The sequence below is a fragment of the Schistocerca gregaria genome, chromosome X (genome assembly GCF_023897955.1).
Source record: "Schistocerca gregaria isolate iqSchGreg1 chromosome X, iqSchGreg1.2, whole genome shotgun sequence".
Taxonomy (NCBI): Eukaryota; Metazoa; Arthropoda; class Insecta; order Orthoptera; family Acrididae; genus Schistocerca; species Schistocerca gregaria.
Genome location: NC_064931.1, coordinates 302,451,368 through 302,470,512, shown reverse-complemented (window position 1 = coordinate 302,470,512; position 19,145 = coordinate 302,451,368). Strand labels below are relative to the sequence as shown.

General features: G+C 44.5%; 1 protein-coding gene and 1 non-coding gene across 2 annotated transcripts in view; both read right to left on the bottom strand.

The window, feature by feature from the left end:
• Nucleotides 1-19,145, bottom strand: part of LOC126298039 (cytosolic carboxypeptidase 6) — a 1,900,625-nt gene that overhangs the window by 1,471,150 nt on the left and 410,330 nt on the right. The gene's annotated exons all lie outside the window — the stretch shown is intronic.
• On the bottom strand, nucleotides 10,495-10,568 carry Trnad-guc (transfer RNA aspartic acid (anticodon GUC)). Its single transcript has one exon. It is a non-coding gene; the product is annotated as a tRNA-Asp (tRNA).

The following is a 19,145-nucleotide window of genomic DNA, read 5'->3' as shown; positions in this document are numbered from 1 at the left end:
GGAAATGACACACCCGTCGCACCATGAGGAGTTTCCGCCGGATGGCGAGCGGCAGTTCCCCTGCCTCAGCACACAGGCTGGGGATGGGACTGGTACGGAAGGCACCAGTGGCCAGCCTGATACCCTCATGGTGTACTTCGTCAAGGATCTTCGGATACGAAGGCCTTGCTGACCCATACACGGTGCAAGCATAGTCAAGACGCGATCGGACGAAAGCCCTATAAAACTGTAGCAAACGCGCCAGATCTGCTCCCCAGGACCGATGGCTCAGACACTTCAAAATATTCAGCGCCTTCAGGGCCCGCACCTTGAGGTCTTTAAGGTGAGGCAACCACGACAACTTTGAATCAAAAGTGAGGCCCAGGAACCTAACAGTGTCTCTAAAAGGATGAACTGTGTCCCTCAGACGCAATTCAGGGAAAGTGAAAGGACGCCGAGAATGATTAAAATGAACACACACAGATTTGTCTGCAGAAAAGATAAAACCCGTCTTTGCAGTCCATGCCTCTAAGCGCTTTATCGTAAGCTGCAACTGCCGACTAGCAGAGACAAGACTGGAGGAAGAACAGAAAACAGCAAAATCGTCCACAGTCAAGGAGCATTGGCAGGACTCCGGATAGTGGACGTGATACTGTTAATAGCAACGGCAAAGAGGGTGACACATAAAACGCTGCCCTGAGGAACACCATTCTCCTGCACGTACAAATCAGATAGCACATTACCAAACCGATACCGAAAGAGGCGGTGAGAAAGAAAGGACCGAATAAAGATGGGGAGACGGCCACGAAAGCCCCACTCATAGAGTTGATTGAGGATAAGGCGGCGCCAAGTAGTGTCATACGCCTTATTAATGTCAAAGAAGACCCCGAGACAATGCTGGTTACGTAGGAAGGCCTGCTGGATGGCGGCTTCAAGCAGGATCAAGTTGTCTATAGTGGAACGACATCTCCGAAAGCCACACTGAGAGGGGCTAAGGAACTGCCTGGTCTCGAGCAACCAAACCAGGCGGCGGTTGACCATGCGTTCCAACGTCTTCCCAGCACAGCTCGTCAAAGCAATACTGCGATAACTACTGGGATGCGTTCGGTCCTTCTCTGGTTTGAGGAGGGGAATCAAAATCGCCTCCCTCCACGTGTCAGGATACATGCCGAATAACCATATCATATTAAAACAGTTCAGGAGAACTTCCTTGGATGGCAGCAACAAGTGCCGCAGCATGCTGTACATGATTTGATCATGACCAGGCGCAGTATCATGAGCCACAGACAGAGCAGAATCCAGTTCCCACATTGTGAAGTGGCAGTTACAGGGTTCAGAATTTAGAGACCGGAAGTCCAAGTGACCCCTCTCGATGGCACTGCGGTAGCGGAAGAATTTTGGATCACAGTTAATAGTGGCGGTAGAGTCCGCAAAATGCATGGCCAGTGTCTGGGCAACGTCTCTCGGCGCCGTGAGGAGACATCCCTGATGCAGCAATGCCGTGACAGGTAGCTGGCCGAGTTTCCCGGAAATCCTCCAGAAGTCTTCCCATACTTTCGTAGAACTAGTGGAGCGAGAGACTGAGTTCCAGAACAATTGCCATTACCGTCGTTTGATCTCTTTAATCACTCGCCGCGCTCTGGCCCTTGCCACCCGAAAGGCCGCAAGATTGTCAGCTGAGGGACGTCACTTGAATCGTCGCAGAGCTGCACGGCGGGATCGGATGGCTGAGTGGCACTCAGTGGTCCACCAAGGAACAGAACGCCTTTTGGGATGACCGGATGACCGTGGGATTGACAATTCAGCAGCATGGGAGATCACGGCTGTAACATGGTCTACCCCATTCGTGGACGGTGGCACTGTGTTCCAAAACAGCCAGTTGGCTGAAAAGTGTCCAGTCAGCTCTGCAGTGGTGCCACCGGGGCGGCACTAGTAATGCCACAGCCTCATCCAGGAGGCGAATCCAAAGGGGGAAGTGGTCACTAGAATGGAGGTCAGCAGCAGCTTCCCACAGAGCAGAATCCGCGAGTGCTGGAGAGCAAAAGGAAAGGTCAATACCGATGACGACCCGGAAGCAGTACAGAAATGAGTGGGAGCACCAGAGTTGAGTATGCACAGTTCTTCAGACATCATGAGGCTTTCCAGAATGCGACCCCTGGGGCAAGTAGTCGGAGAGAACCCATAAGACATTATGAGCGATGAAGTCCCCCAGAAGAAGAAATGGGCGGGGGAGTTGGCTAAGAAGAGCCTCAGAGTCTATCGCATCCTGAGGCTGTAAATAAACTGAACAGACTGTGAGCCTCCGACCCACAAGAATGTCAACTGCAACTGCTTGCAAGTCGGTGACGAGAGGGAGCTCAGATGAGGGGTGCATGTCACGGACAAAAACCACAACACCACCCTTTGCCCTTTCCCCGTCAAATCATCTTTTCGATATACGGTATAGCTCCGTAAAGAACGAGCATCAGTGGCCCGAAAATGTGTCTCTTGGAGACATAAGCACAAGGGGCACTCTCGTATAAGGAGTTGTAATTCGGCCACATGCGTCCTGAACCCATTCAGGTTACACTGTAATATGGGAGCCAGTGATCAGGGTAGCTGAACTTTCACCCTGCCTCTGTGCTTTGGAGGTTAGCCCGTACTGGCCGGAGATTTATTCCTGGGGCGAGAAGATCGCCCCCGGTCGACATCAATGTCCATAAGCTCCGATGACGACCCACGGGAGATGTCAGACAGTTCGATGGCCTCGTCATCGGACCGACGCTGACTAGTCTCCTCAGGTGGCAAAACCTTCACCTTCTGAGGCTTTGTCTTGGGGGGCTTAGAATGCAGAGCCTTGTCAACAGTTGGAGCTTTACTCGCCTGGGCAGAAGGCGTCATATGGGGAGAGGCAGGAAGTACCCCAATGTCAGCAACCACGGCCTTGTCCGACGTAGCGGGGAGAGCCGCAGGTTGCAAAACAACCGCAGCAGCACAAGTGCACTGGCAAACGCAGGTATTAGTGCTAACACTAGCAACCTCCGTTTGCGTAGCAACAGTGGCCAGTTGTACCGGTTTTTTGAGAGCGGAAGTGAAAGATGTTGAAAACACATGGGGTTGCATGGCCTTAAAGAGCTTCTTGACCTCACCATAGGGGATGCGCTTAGATGTTTTAATCTCCTGTAACTTCCGTTCTTCGAGATAGATGGGGCAGATCCGGCTCCAGACAGGGTGACTCCCAGAGCAATTCACGCACTTCACAGGCGATGAACAATCGGCTCCGTCATGGGCAGGCTGACCACATTTACCACAAGTGGCTATCCCATTGCACCCCAGCGTAGTATGCCCAAAGCGCTGACATTTATAACAGCGCATTGGTTTGGGGAAATATGGCCGTACTGGCAAACGTAAGAACCCCGCTTTAACATGCTCTGGGAGTCTCGGGCAACTGAACGTGAGAACAAAAGAGTCAGATTTGACGAGGTCCCCATCGACTTGTTTCATAATATGCTGCACGTCAGCAATACCTTCGTCAGCCCACTCAGATTTTAACTCGTCTATGGGGATAACCACCAAGTCCCTACACGTCACAACACCCTTACTATAATTCAAAGTGGAGTGGAGCTCGGTCTCGATAGCGTACTCTCCTAGGCAGGTTGCTTTCCGAAGGGAAGCGACTTGACGGGAACTAGAAGTCTCAACTAACAGAGCCCCATTGCGCAGTCGCTTTACAGATTTCAGTGTTCCTGCAACTCCCTCCCAATTCCCTAAAAAGCTACCCTCCTTCCTTTTAATAATCAAAAACACATTCTGATTATAAGCATGTGCTGCGTTACTACAGTCTGTTAAATCTCTAGCAACACCAGGCGCTGTAGGACTCGCAGCGCGTAGCCGCTTTTTCGATGGGGTGTGTTTTCCTACCAATGGCCCACCCAAGCCTTTGGTAGGGGGAAATGTAGAGGTCGAAGGGTCCATTGCGGTCCCACGAGCAGCTAGGGAACTGAAGGTCCGCTCAGACAGAGCCCCGCGTGCCTGAGTAAGCCTTATACAACTGGGGTGCGGCAGGTGCCCCAGAGGTTGCCTACTTGTGACTGTTCCACCCCAACAGCCATGCATCTTCTAGGCGCGGAGCACACCGAAAGACTGAGGGTTTTTTTATAGAGGTTCGCCTTCCTCACAATCCAGGTGGTCAAGCCAAGATTACTATTCCCCGCAGCACACAACATTTCACCGCCGCGCCGTACGGTGGTCGCTGAAGCATGTCCGGGGATTACGGTGACAGGACACTGGCGGCGCAGACCAGTCCCCAGCTCAGGACCCCGGGGTCGCCAAGCCCGTACTCAGCAAGTGAATGCTGAGCCCCTGGGGGACATTCCATTCCATTCAACTGCTCTTCCAAGTCCTTTGCTGTCTCTGACAGAATTACAATGTCATCGGCGAACCTCAAAGTTTTTATTTCTTCTTCATGGATTTTAATACCTACTCCGAAATTTTCTTTTTTTCCTTTACTGCTTGCTCAATATACAGATTGAATAACATCGGGGAGGGGCTACAACCCTGCCTCACTCCCTTCCCAACCACTGCTTCCCTTTCATGCCCCCCGACTCTTATAACTGCCATCTGGTTTCTATACAAAGTGTAAATAGTCTTTCGTTCCCTGTATTTTACCCCTGCCACCCTTAGAATTTGAAATAGAGTATTCCAGTTGTAATGGTACTTTAATTACGCAACCCTTACGGCATCTCACCTGAACCTCTCGATACCAGTAATATTATATTGTATTTCTGTTAAGTACTTAACATATTTCTGAGACAACATTCAGATTTGATTTCATTTTTGATACATCGATATGTTTATATTGCAATGATATTATTCTTATGTGTATTCATTCTTTTGTCACTATGATCTTTGACATACTTCTAACTCAGATTTTTGGGTGCGTACGCGATTATTAGTGAGTTACTTGTTAAAGAGTTAGTTGTTAAGTTGTTAGAGAGTCGGACCTTGAGAAGGTCAAGTCTTGGACGTCATGTTGGAAAGACGCTTAACGTAGTCAGCTTATAAAATGTGAACTTTAAAAGTGACTATGAGGAAGACGGTATCATGTATGTTTTGTATTGTGAAGTGATGTTAGTGTGTCACGTGATATTGCAATAAAAGAAATTAAAAGGAAGTGTAACTTAATTTCAGTGTGCTGATTATTTTTTTTTACATCACCTTTGTGCTAACTTTGAAAGGTTTAATCTCCAAGAATGATCTGTGAAGCGCATCTACAAAACTTTTGAATATAGCAGAATAAAACCTTGGCCTCTTAGCATCCGAGCTTGGAATCATATTCCCCTAGATTTTCAACGACTGAGCCATGATTTTACGACGAGACCAGCGTTGGAAACACGAAAAGATGAGTGCCAAGTTTTTTTTATTATTACATGAAATGACTTTATGAACGCACCTCTAATGACACCTACCACATAATATGACAGTTGTTGCCCGAAACTGCAGTATTTAGCAACGTGAGCAACACCACAATCGTTATTAAATGCTGACCTTTGTTGTGGTAGGGTTGTTAGACAGTCAACATTGCCAAAAGCTGTCTGTAAGTCTAAAAATGCTACAAACGTAAGTTAGCCTTTTCTTAATCTTTCTTCTAAGATAAGTCGTATTGTCAGTATTGCCTCACGTGTTCCAACATTTCTACGCAATCCAAACTGATCTTCCCCGAGGTCGGCTTCTACCAGTTTTCCATTCGTCTGTAAAGAATTCGTGTTAGTTTTTTGCCGCTGTGACTTTTTAAAATGATATTTCGGTAATGTTCACATCTGTCAACACCTGCTTTCTTTGGGATTGGAATGATTATATTCTTCTTGAAGTCTGAGGGTATTTCGCCTGTCTCATACTTCCTGCTCACCAGATGGTAGAGTTTTATCAGGACTGGCTCTCCCAAGGTCTTCAGTAGTTCTAATGGAATGTTGTCTACTCCAAAAGGCCTGGTTTCGACTCAGGTCTTTCAGTGCTCTGTCAAACTCTTCATGCAGTGATGTGATAGTGAAGTGGAAACGTGAAGGCATACGTACAGCGCATACGCGTACAGACCGACGTCGTCTGTTGACTGACAGAGACCGCCTACGATTGAAGAGCCTCGTTATGTGTGAAAGGCAGATATCTATTTAGACCATCACACAAGAATTCCAAACAGCATTAAAATACACTGAAAGTACTATGACAGTTATGCAGGAGATAAGAAAACTGGGATTTCATGGTCGAGCGCCTGTTCATAAGCCACACATCACGCCGGTAAATGGCAAACGCCGCCTCGCTTGGTGTATGGAGTGTAAATATTGGACGATTTAACAGTGGGGTGACGAATCACGGTACACAATGTGGCGATCCGATGCCAGGGTATGGCTTCCATGCTTATCGAGATAATTTCCATATTTATTGTCTTCAATGCAAATAGAAACTGCTTCGGTTTAAGAGGTCCTGACGGAAAATGAGTAATAACACAGAGCTACTTACGTCTTTGAGAACGTCGGAAAACTGAAATTGCCATCTGCACGAAAATTAGGATTGCCGTGGCAAACGATATGTGGTCTTTACACGACTCTCGGACATCGTTGGAGTAAACATCCGGTTGTTGTGGAATTCATACCGTTGCAACTCCATATTCAATAATTCAGAAAAAATAAGTACATTTAAAAATGCTGATGAGCTTTCTCTTATTTTAGTCTGTGTCATTCAAGTGACTTTTAGTAGGGTAAGCAAATAGGTCTTTTCCAACTTAATAATCTCTGTCTGAATTATTTTCTTCAAAACAACAAAGTACTAACAGATGCCCACTTTGGGACGGCCAATGAAAGCAATATAGAATCCCGAATTTTTTCCTTAGGGCGAATGCTAGCTATCGATCGTTTTTAAAGGACGTAGGCAGATATCCTGCCCTGTTTCGTTCGCTCTTAACATGTCCTCTGAGGGTAATTGGAAAATACCCACCTCCATTCCAATACCCCGTCCCACCATCACCAGTCACCTCAATTTTAATCAAGAATAATGTTTGTGGCATAAAATAAATACTGCAAGGGAGAAGATAACATTTATTCCGTGTAAAATATATTGTAAGGATAGCCTTGTACCATATGTTTTACTGTGATGGCTCATTGAAAATGTGTCAACTGTATTTTCAGTTGCTGTCTGTTATGTGAAACTGTGCTGATGCTGAAAGTGCATTCATATTCCACCACAATGCATCGTACTAATGTGTACTGTTTTGGCACTAAGTCACAGAAGTACTACGAGGTTTTCATTTGGTAGCTGCCAACCGGCGCACAAGTACATTAAGCAAGAAGTATAATATTTTGTGCTCCAGTCGAAAGACACCTGAAAATTTACCTTGAAAAAATTATTTGAAAAAAAATTGTGTTGCATTGCATGATTGACAAGACTGTTTATTTTGGTTAGAATGATTATTTACTTTGCAGGTCAGGTCAAATGGAACGGTTAAAAGTTGTCCTTTTCTTGCATTTTTTTTACCGTTTCTGTGAGTATTTATCGAGAGTAGGTGTCAACAAAGCCTTGTGTGAAACAGTATGAAGCTGAAATAATACACGAGTAGCATATAGTCCGTAACCAGGAAGTGTCGCTCTTGTTCTTTGTACTCATAAATGATCTGACGGACAGGGTGAGCAGCAATCTGTGACTGTTGATGATACTGTGGTGTACGGGAAATTGTCGTCGTTAAGTGACAGTATGAGGACGTAGATGACTTAGACTAAATTTCTAGTTGGTGTGAGGAATGGTAGCTTTCTCTAAATGCAGGAAAACGTAAGTTAATGTAAGTGAGTGGAAGCAGCAACACCGTAATGCTCGAGTACGACATTAGTAGCGTGCTTCTTGGCAGTCAAGTCGATTACATATCTAGGCGTAACGTTACAAAGAAGTATGAAATGGAAAGAGCATGTTAGGATCGTGGTAGGTAAGGTCAATAGTCAACTCTGGTTTATTGGGTTCAAAAATTGGTTCAAATGGCTCTACGCACTATGGGACTTAACGTCTAAGGTCATCTGTCCCCTAGACTTAGAATCTACTCAAACCTAACTAGCCTAAGGACATCACACACATCCATGCACGAGGCAGGAGGCAGGAACCTTCGACCGTAGCAGCAGCGCGGTTCCGGACTGAAGCACCTAGAACCGCTCGACCACAACGGCTAGCGGTATATTGGGAGAATTTTAGGAAAGTGTGGTTCATCTGCAAAGAAGACCGCCTATTGAATACTCGAGTACTGTTGGAGTATTTGGGATCTCTACGAGATCGTATTAAAGAAATACATGGAAACAAATGAGACGCGGGCTGTTTTATTTGTTAGCAGTAGGTTCGAGCAACATGGGAGTAAAATAGAGAGACTTCGAGAACTAAAATGGGAATCCCTGGAAGGAAGGCGGCGTTCTTTTCATGGAACAGTCTTAAGAAAAGTTAGAGAACCTGTATTTGTAGCTGAAAAAACAACGGTTCTACTGCTTCCAACGTACAGTTCACTTAAGGATCACTAAGATGAGATACTAGAAGTTAGAACTTATACGGAAGCATGTAGACAATCATTTTTCCCCGCTCTATTTGGGAGTGGGCCAGGAAAGGTAATGAGTAGTAGTGGTACAGAGTATCAATTTCCACGCACAGTACGTCGACTTGCAAAGTGTGTATGTAAATGTACAGTGTGGTTACATTTAAACTTTTAATACTTGATAGGGCCCCCATGGAAAAAGAATGATGGTAGAACAACGACATTCTGCAGAAACATCTGTAAGGACCTGCGGAGGATCAGTATGGAATAAACCACGGAAGGAAACGCATTCAATCTCTAAATGAGGGGGATAACATTAGTTAATTGCTTACCATGCTTACGATCCAGGTTACAAAAGTTGCTCAGTGTAACGACTATATGCAACCATGAGAGTCTGGAACCGAGCTACAGATATTACTCGGATTTCACAACTGTTCGCAGCAAGCACTTTGTAAATGTTGGAAAAATGGGACGTTCAGCTATCGTGACACAGCTCGAGCGCTGCTTGAAGACCGCCACTTCATCCAGCATTCTCAGCCATGGCAACAGATCCTTCAACAATTTTTGGCGCAGTTCATCTACATCTACATCTACATATATATTCCGCAAGCCATCGTACGTTGCGTGGTAGAGGATGCCCTGTAGCACCACTCGTCGTTATAATTCCTGATTCACTCGCAAACAGAGCGAAGGAAAAATCGCTGTCTGCATGTCTCTTTTAACGCAAAATTTATGTTGTGTATGTTGGCGGCGGCAGAGTCGTTCTGCAATTAGCTTCAAATGCCAGTTTCCTGAAATTTGTGCAATAGGTTTCCTCGAAAAGATCAACGCCTTCACTACAGTGATTCCGATTTGAGTTCCCGAAGCATTTCCGTAATACTTGGGTGTTGTCCGAATCTACCGGTAACAGGTCCAGCAGCCCGCCTCTGAATTTCTTCGATGTCTTCCTTTAATCAGACCTGACAGAGACACCAAAAACTCCAACAATACTCAAGAATGGTTAGAACTCGTTTTCTACATGCGGTCTCCTTTGTAGGTAAACCACATTTTCCTAAAATTCTCCCAATAAACCAAAGTCGACCGATACCCTGACGCACCACAATGCTTACATTCTTCTTCTATTTCATATTCCTTTGCAAAACGTTACGCCCAGACATTTAATCGATAGCAGGCCGGAGTGGCCGTGCGGTTCTAGGCGCTGCAGTCTGGAACCGAGCGATCGCTACGGTCGCAGGTTCGAATCCTGCCTCGAACATGGATGTGTGTGATGTCCTTAGGTTAGTTAGATTTAATTAATTCTAAGTTCTAGGCGACTGATGACCTCAGAAGTTAAGTCGCATAGTGCTCAAAGCCAATTGAACCATTTAAACGACATGATTGTGTCAAGGAGCACACTAGTAATGCCGTATTCGACCATTACGGTGTTCTTAATCCTACTCACACGCATTAACTTACTTTTTTTTACATTTGGAGCAAGCTGTCGTTTATCACACGAACTAGAAATGTTGTCAACTTGTCTTGTATCCTCCTACAGTCAGTCAACGACGACACCTTCCCGTATACCACATTATCATCAGCAAACAACCGCAGGTTGCTGCCCATCCACTGTACACTCTATGTATATACGAGGGGCAGTTGGAAAATAAGTTTCCCCTGTCGACTGTGGGCAGAGTTGTGTGATATGGGCGAAAGACGACACGGCAGGTCAACGCGCACATGCAAGACACCGATACACCACTGGGTAGAGGTCGACCGCGATCAAGCAGGTTTTGGAGTCGTGGTCAAAAGCGGATGTGAGATCTGTTATTCGCTATGAATGTGTTGATGTGGCGTGTGACGAGGGGCCTCCCGTCGGGTAGACCTCTCGCCTGGTGCAAGTCTTTCGATTTGACGCCACGTCGGCGAATTGCGCGTCGATGGGGATGAAATAATGATGATTAGGACAACACAACACCCAGTCCCCGAGCGAAGAAAATCTCCGACCCAGCCGGGAATCGAACCCGGGGCCTTAAGATTGACAGTCTGTCGCGCTGACCACTCAGCTACCGGGGCCGGACATTCGCTATGAATGAGCACGTGTAATATCAGCAACAGAAATTCATAACAGACTTGTTGAGGTGTATGGGTCAGGTGTGATGTCGAGGCAAATGGAGAGGAGATGGTGCCAGTAATTCAATGATGGACGTCAGCAAGTGCAGGTCGTACCGAGACCTGGAAGGACGCGCACGGCCATTACAGACGCCAATGTCAGGAAGTTGGATGACATGATTAAAGCGAACCGGCGTATCTCGATCGATGGAGTAGCGGCAGAACTTGGAATCGGATATGAGCGAGTTCACAAGATCATCCACGACATTCTTCGATATAGGAATGTGTCAGCACGATCGGTGCCTCGCCAACTGACCCTGACACACATGGAACAACGCATTGCGTTAAGCTTGGAACACCTAGTGCGTCACCATGAATCTGGCAATGACCTTCTGTTTCGGATTGTGACGGAGGATGAAACGTGGGTCCAATATTACACGTCCGAATCGAAGGCCGCATCCACGGAGTGGAAAAATCCGTCATTATCTGTCCAAAAGAAGTTCAAAAGCACTCCGTCTGTAGGTAAAGTGTACTCAGCGTTTTATGGGACGCCTAAGCAGTTTTGCTGCTGGACTTCTTGGAGGATGCAACCATCAATGCTGCGCGGTACTGTGTCACTCTGTCGAAATAGAAAGAGGTGATCTGAGATCTGGCGTTCTGTTGTTGGATGACAATGCATGACCACACACGGTGACGGCAACCCAAAACCACATTTCAACTCTTGGTTGGGAGCGACTACACCATCCGTCTTACAGTCCGGATCTCGCGCCAAGTGACTTCCATCTGTTTCCCGCTTTGAACAAGACTCTCGGCGAAAGGCGCTTTGCAGGATTGCTGACGTCAAACAAGCCGTACAACGCTTCTTCCGTATGCAATGCCCTGATTTTTTCCTGGAAGGCTTTTTGAAGCTTATAAAGCGGTATGACAAATGTCTCAATGTACTTGGAAATTATGTAGAAAAATAAGGATATGCCTTATATTTAATGTCTCATTCTCTTTTTCTTTCCTTTATTACACAACTCTAACCACTATCGACAGCGGAAACTTATTTTCCTACTCCCTCACGTAATAAATAATAACGGCGCTGCCACGCTTCGCTGCGGTACTTCTGACGGTACGCTTGTCTCTGATAAAAACTCGTCATGGAGGACGAGTGTATGTTCTGTTTTCTTAAGATGTCTACGAGGCACTCATATATCCTTCCGTGCGCACCTTCGTTAACAGTATGCAATGTGACACCGTGTCAAATGCTTTCTGGAAATTTAGAAACATGAAATCTGCCTGTTTCCCTTAATCCATACGGCTCGCGCCGTAGAAGGTTCCAGCCCTTCCTAGAGCATGTGTGGTGTGGTGTGGTGTGGTGTGGTGTGGTGTGTGTGTGTGTGTTCGTTCTTAGCGTAGGTTAGTTTAAGCTAGATTAAGTAGTGTGTAAGGGACCGATGACTTCACCAGTTTGATCCCACTGGAAATTACCACCAGCTTCATCCGTAGTTCCCATGTCCCACAACTGGTCGTCGGCATCTCCCAGGAACGTTTCCCAACTCATCAGTTAAATCAAACTTCCAAATCATGTTCTTCAACGCGGTACTGAAAAAGACCATCAATATTCCTTTAATGCGTCGATATTCGCGAAGAACGGCGGCATTATTGTTGCTGCTTTGATGGAAGAGCTTTACAAGGAAAACTCTGCTCACCTTTTCCAGACCCATGTTGACTATAATGTACTCTGATGCATCTGTCTTAATCCTAAGTCACCGTACTGGTACCGGAGCATAACGCCAGTCATCACACAAACACTACTAACAACGGAACTTCTGTAGCGAGCAATCTGAATATCATTCCCATCAAGCTGGGTGAAAATCTTTTTCCAAGATGGTCACAGCAACTGTCACCTCATGAAACGGCTCCTGGTGTCGTATTCTTCGGAAATAAGTTGTCATTTCCAATCAGTGTCAGAAATCGCGTATGCCTAAAGCGTTTGATAGATCAGTACGTTAATGGTTAAATTTGTAGGCTTCGTACACTATGTAAGTAGCAGCATAAAAATTTTGAAGTGCGTTCGCTCGCCTCATACGCTGAGAAGCGGCCGACGGTCGCGCATGTGTCGCGTTCCGCAACTTCAGCAGCGGTCTAGCGTCAGCCGCGCCGCGGGCCATCAACAGCAGCGGCAGCGATATCTGGGACACCGCCCTGCGTCAGGGTCTGCCGTCCTCCATCTGCCTTCCCTGCCAGCCGAGGCCGCCGGCACCGCTGTGGGCGTCAGCTGAAAATGTCTTGTCGAGAAAATTCTAGAGGCAGGCAGCCAAAACAGTGTGTTTCTCTGCGGTAGAAACGGAAGCCAGAAGACCATACCATGACACAGCAAGAGCGAGCTAGACAACGACAGCCTCCGCAACGAGTGACGAACGCGGGATATTCACCTATCATTGAATATGGCTGGGGAATCACGTAATGAATTCTACGACGACATCGTCAATTTCCTTCAAGAAAGGAAGAAAGTTCCTGTTGAAAGAAACGAACTGACACAGAAATTGTCCAAATAGGCCGTGTTTCAGTCCAAGTTGCATGGTCATGTACAAGAACTGAGATAGTAGAATGAAACGTTACTTCAAAAAATCTGTATATCAGATTGGGAGCACTGAAAGCACATGTTGAGATTCTGGAGTAGCTGATAGTAAAAGCGACTACATTTATTCCTTCATACGCTACTATCGCAGCTGCGCGAAAACCAAAGCTAAGTGTAACAGCTAAGATACAAATGTCAGCAAACAAAAACCAGCACACTCTTACTTAGATCTATCGAGAACAAGGATGCCAAAGATGTAAAGATGCAGCTCACTGATGTAGTAAATCCGAAGGTAGTCAAGATTAGGATGAAAGCGATTCAGGAAGGCAATAGCGTAGTCATAGTGAAAACGGAGAATGATGAGGACTGGAAAAATGTTCAAGAGAAAGCTAATCAGATATGCACCATTAAATGTGAACTACTGAAGGAGGAAAGTTCTCTGCTAATTGTGAACAATACGGCCAAGGAAGTGAACTGCAATGAACTTCATGCAGACATTTATGGGCTTAACCTTTTTGAGCACATACAACAGAAGGAATATGAAGAATTTGTATGACAAAGAATCCGAACCGGACCCCGAGAGAATCCTATGTGAATCACCTAGTGGACGTCCTTCCTCATGTTCTCCAGCTTCTGCAGAAGAAACATTAGGTTTACGTCGGTTTTCATGCTCTAAGAATGAGTGACTTAGTGGAAGTGCCAAAATGTTATAAACGTCGCGAATTACGTCGCACCAAGAAATTCTGGAAGTGTAAGGAGCGAGTGAGCTCCCGTAGTGGAGTAGAGGGCCACCAGGAAAGTACAACCAGTAAAATCAACGAGAAGTCTGTCTGTATCCCTTGTTGCAATAGGAACAGAAAATCTGACTCACCTGGAAAACACTGTGCAACTTACGACATGTTGTTAGAACGTGAAATAGCTAGAACATTCTACAGCTCCATCTAGAATAGAGGCAAGCGTAGAGTAGTCAACTCCATGTCTGATCTATGGAAATCGCTTAACAGAAGTAACATCGCACAGGAAAAGGAAGCACAAATCCCCGTTGACAGCGACTTGAAACTATTTTGCCGCGGAGAGGAGTGTCGCATTATGACAACATTCCAGCAGTAACGTCAAAGTTTACTGATAAGCAGCGTTTTGTATTCATGAATTTCAGAGATGACACAATACTGCCGAAGTGATAGATACACAGAGGGAAGGATCAGAGAGTCAGAAGGAGTGGCGGGAGGACATGGATCGAGAGATGGACAGGAGCAGATTTTGCTGGGAGCGGGGGCTAGCGGACGTAGTCAGAAAGAGGGGATGAAGGAGATGGTCAGAGCGGATGGGGAAACAGGAGATTGAATGAGAGAGGGGGAAGTGGCAGGTGGACTATTGGCTTAGTAGAAGACTGGAATAAATACACACCCAGGCAACGCCGGGTACTCAGCTACTAGGACTAACAATGAAGCAGTATGAAGCAATGCAGAAGGGAGGTTTCACATTTGTTGCAAAGTGTCTAGGGGTATGAACTGCATTTGTGAAGAACTTCGTAAACATAGCGCCAGCGTGACAAATTTTTAACTATTACTCCAGTTCTTGGTATCCTGTTCAAACAACGAAGATACCAGAAACCGAATTCGGGGTCTAGGTCCCATGGTCGTAGCAGACCCATATAGCTGCCACAGAACTGTAATAGAAATACTTCGGGAATCTAAAATTATAACACGTGTGGAACCTGATCATATAGAAACAAGACAATATCGCGGTAAGCCACTATATTGTTATCAGGTCAAGAAGAGGTGTCAAAAAGGCACTGTATAGTGGTTTGCGGAGTACGTACATAGATGCTGATAGAGAAGTAGTCGATGTTGTACATGTAATTGAAAGGATATGCCCATCGATAATGTGCTGTGCCGAGGCTTCGATAGATAACCACGCACACACAAATTATGGTCGTCGTTAGCTGTACCGCTACTAATATCTCGGCAAGTTCTTCCAAGTTTCTCTTTCGGAACAGATACATGGCTGGGCAAAATATTTTGTACATCTTATGTTTAAAATATATTACAGAAACCGTTTTGTAGTTCGATAGAGTAAGGTTCGAGATTAGCGTGATTCACCGTCCTAATTTTTGCATTGACCATTAAAAGCCCATCAGGTTTTAAATATAAGAGTGCGCTGAAAAGTAATTTTGAAAAGTATGTGAAATCTCTAAGCTTTTAAATAAAACAAACGTTATTAACATTCTACATCTTCCTTCATCTTTACATATTTACAGCCCTCTAATGCTAGAGGTTTCCAAATTGTACTGTGTGAAGTGGCAGTAAGTAATGCAGCTATGTCGGTGTGTGACAAACAACGTGCTGCAATCAAATTTCGTATTCGAAAAGTTCGTCGGAACATAGAGCACCTTCTCCTGAAGCATGACAATACCAGACCACAGACGAGCGCTACGAGGTCTGCAAAAATCCAACGGCTTGTGTTCAATGCGATCGATCATGCTCCGTACATTCGTGATTTAGTCTCATCCAATTTCATCTGTTTCCAAAAATTAAAGAATACCTTAGAGAACTACACGTTGATAGTGATGAAGCGGTGCGAGTAGAGGTGAGGTTGTGGCCCCGTAACAAAGTCAAACATTCTACACTGACGGTATCAGCAAACTGGCGTCTCGTTGGGAGAAGTGTGTTCGTCCCCACCGTGAGTATGATGAGGAATAAATGTTTAGACATGAAGAATAAAGACATACAAAGTTAATAACGTTTGTTTTCTATAGAAATTTGACATAAGAAAATCAGAGGCATTATGTATCAGTGCGCCCTCGTATGTGCCGCTACCGGAAGTCCAACTACATCATTCGGGGTGTTTCAGGGAAAATTTGTAGTGGTCTCCGTATCAAAGAGGACCGGCTCTCATACCTTTTTCCGATTCTCTCTACTGTGTTACGTCTGTTGAATAGGTATACGTTATTACCGAACCTGAAGAGTAATGCATTATTAATCTCCTTCATATACAATTATTAAGATATACTGGAATGGATCTTTCGTTCATGATTTTTTGCTATTCCAGAGGCACAGTATGATACTGTCATATTCGTATCTGGTATGATTTTTTGCTGTTCCAGAAGCACAGTAAGATACTGCCATATTCGTAGTTGGTAACGAAATACGTTCACATCCAGTTACATGTTGCATTCCTGATATCAATCAGATTTTCTTTATTCCGGTGTAATTAAATAATTGAATTTCTTTCGTATGTCAGCATCAAGGGTAACACTGTGTGGTTTCGATTGCTATATTATGCAAAGACGTATTCAAGCTACAATTCGACTATTGTACTTGTATACTGCAGCTCGGAAGAAGGTTGCTGCCAATATGTCACGTGATATACTGATAGACATGGAGCAAGCTAGTCAGAGCAGTCGCAGTTTCAAATGCATTTCGAAAATCGTGGGGGTCTGAACCAAATCTACGCTTACTATCTAAAGGATGCTCGTATGGAATATCGGGTAAAATTTGAGACTGAATTAAAAATTCCTTGGTGGAAGAGAAGCGGAATGTGATCTTGGATGGAGAGTCATCGAAAAGTGTAGAAATAAATTCAGATGTTATTCAGGAGACTGTGTCGGCACAAATGTTCAAATGTGTGTTAAATATTATGGGACTTAGGTGCTAAGGTCATTAGTCCCTAAGCTTACACACTACTTAACCTAAATTATCCTAAGGACATACACACACATCCATGCCCGAGGGAGGACTGTAACCTCCACCGGGACCAGCCGCACAGTCCATGACTGCAGCGCCGTAGACCGCTCGGTGTGTCTGCACTACTACTGTTCATGTTACATGTTAATGATCATACACATAACACTAATAGTAACCTCTTACCTTTCGGAAATGATGTAGTAATCTATACGGAAGTATTGTATGGAAAAATCTGCACAAATTTCATTCAGATTAGGAAAACAGTTTTTAAGTACTGATAAGGAATGGAAAAATCATATGTGCTCATTCACAAGTTAATCAGGTGTCACATATCAGCACATTTCAGAAAATATGATCAGTCCACAAAGAAAATTCGATACGTAGTGCCGTTTCAGAGTTATTTAGCGTCGAACTTTGCTAATCAGGTCAGTGCACGTGCAAATTCAAGCAGCCTGCCAGACACACTGTCGCCAAAACTTTTCTTCATTTGGTTTCCTGAAAGCGAACAAATGTAGGTTTTTCTCACCTTGCTTAAACTTATCACTTCCAAAAAAAGGTACTTTTTAACTGGAAACGCACGTTTCAACAATGAGTGACTCATGGAGCCACAGATGTCTCTGCAATAGTGCATTTTTGAGTGAGAAAGTGCTCCAACTTTCGCTCGCAACTACTTCATTTGCTAACTTAAATGGTAACCATTATTCCTTAGCACAACCTCTCCAGCAACCCCGTTCCAAGCTTTCCACACTTTTGCTGAAAACCAAACATACAAAATCAGTCACAAGTTTGTTTGAGCCCTGGGAGAGCATTACTGAGATACTGCATAAACTGAACTGGCAGACGTTTCGTGATAGACGCTATCCCTTCCTGTGAAAGGCTACTTACAAATATTCTAGAGGCAGCTTTCAGTGCAGAATCTAGGAATTTACTGAACACCTTACATATTGCTCCAGTAGGATAATGATGGTGGGATTAGACTATCTACAGAGTAAATTGTGGCGTTTAGGTAATCATTCTAACAACTCTCCATACGTGAATGGGACCGAAAGAAGTTCCGTAATGGGAAATATCCTCTAGCATGCACTTTATAATTGTTTACGGTGTATACATCGTTGTTTGGAGAACGAAACATCATAAGAGAAGAAAGCGTCTGTGACAAGTCATTCTGAAAATTTCATACGGCAGTTGATTAATATGTGAATACATGAGATTTCATTACATCTCTGTGTAACAGGCATATGTTTAGGTAATCATGCCTGTAATGAGATATACAGCTTGCTATAATGAACTGGATCACAAAGCTTACTGCTTCAGAATATAATGTTTAACTGCTTAGGTGTAATTTTACTTTGTTATTGCGATTTCATCATTTAATGTACTCAAGGGTAGCTGATATTTTTGCTTATTTTTTATCATTAAGTACTAGCGATCTGAAAATTTAATTAAAATCACTGGCACTTCAGTTCATTTAACGTTGCTGCTGCTACTGCTGTTGTTCTCGGTATCTTGTAAGCTGCTTTCGTACCAAACCTCTCCTAAAGGATTGAGTACCAGAAAAGCGTTAACAAGCGTTTCTAAGGCTGCAGACGAAACTGGTAACCATTGATTTCAACAGAGCCCCTTCAAACATTAAGCTTCACAAGTGTTGACGCACCGTTAAACTGCCGTAAGAATAGAAACACTTAAGATGAAACAAGGCCTCTTCCGAGAGCAGCCGTAGGGAACTACGGAGAATATTCCTTCTTATCGATGAACGCCCTTTCATTCATTTAAATATGAAATCCTGGAGGCGAGCTGTTACCTGTAAGAATGCTCTGCAGCAAATAATATCAGATCACGGGAAACTATGTGAAGACCTCGGCTGTAAACAATGGTATGGGACAAGCTGGTTGTTTTGAGATATTACACAGTAAAATTAAATAAAATCTCATAAATAATGTTTCAAGTGCAAAATGTGATTAAAATATCCTTAGTGGGTGCTTAATATTGTTTACTAGCAACTGAGTGCACTTAACATGTTTTAGCTTTGTTTTACCACGGTTTTTGGGCAAGGCGAATTAACAAGTTTTACCTGGACACCTGCCATAAATACAAGTTAGAAAAAATATAAAACATAAAAGGCAAGACCTGGAAAAACGTATAATATACTGATTAGACGAGTTATGTTGTACGCAATTTTAAACTGCATTGTGTAATGCTTTTATTAAGAATAATGAAATGCTATCTATAGTAGGGCTAAATCACTTACCTCCCTCGGCCGCTAACCTTTACGCTCTACAGAACATCACAT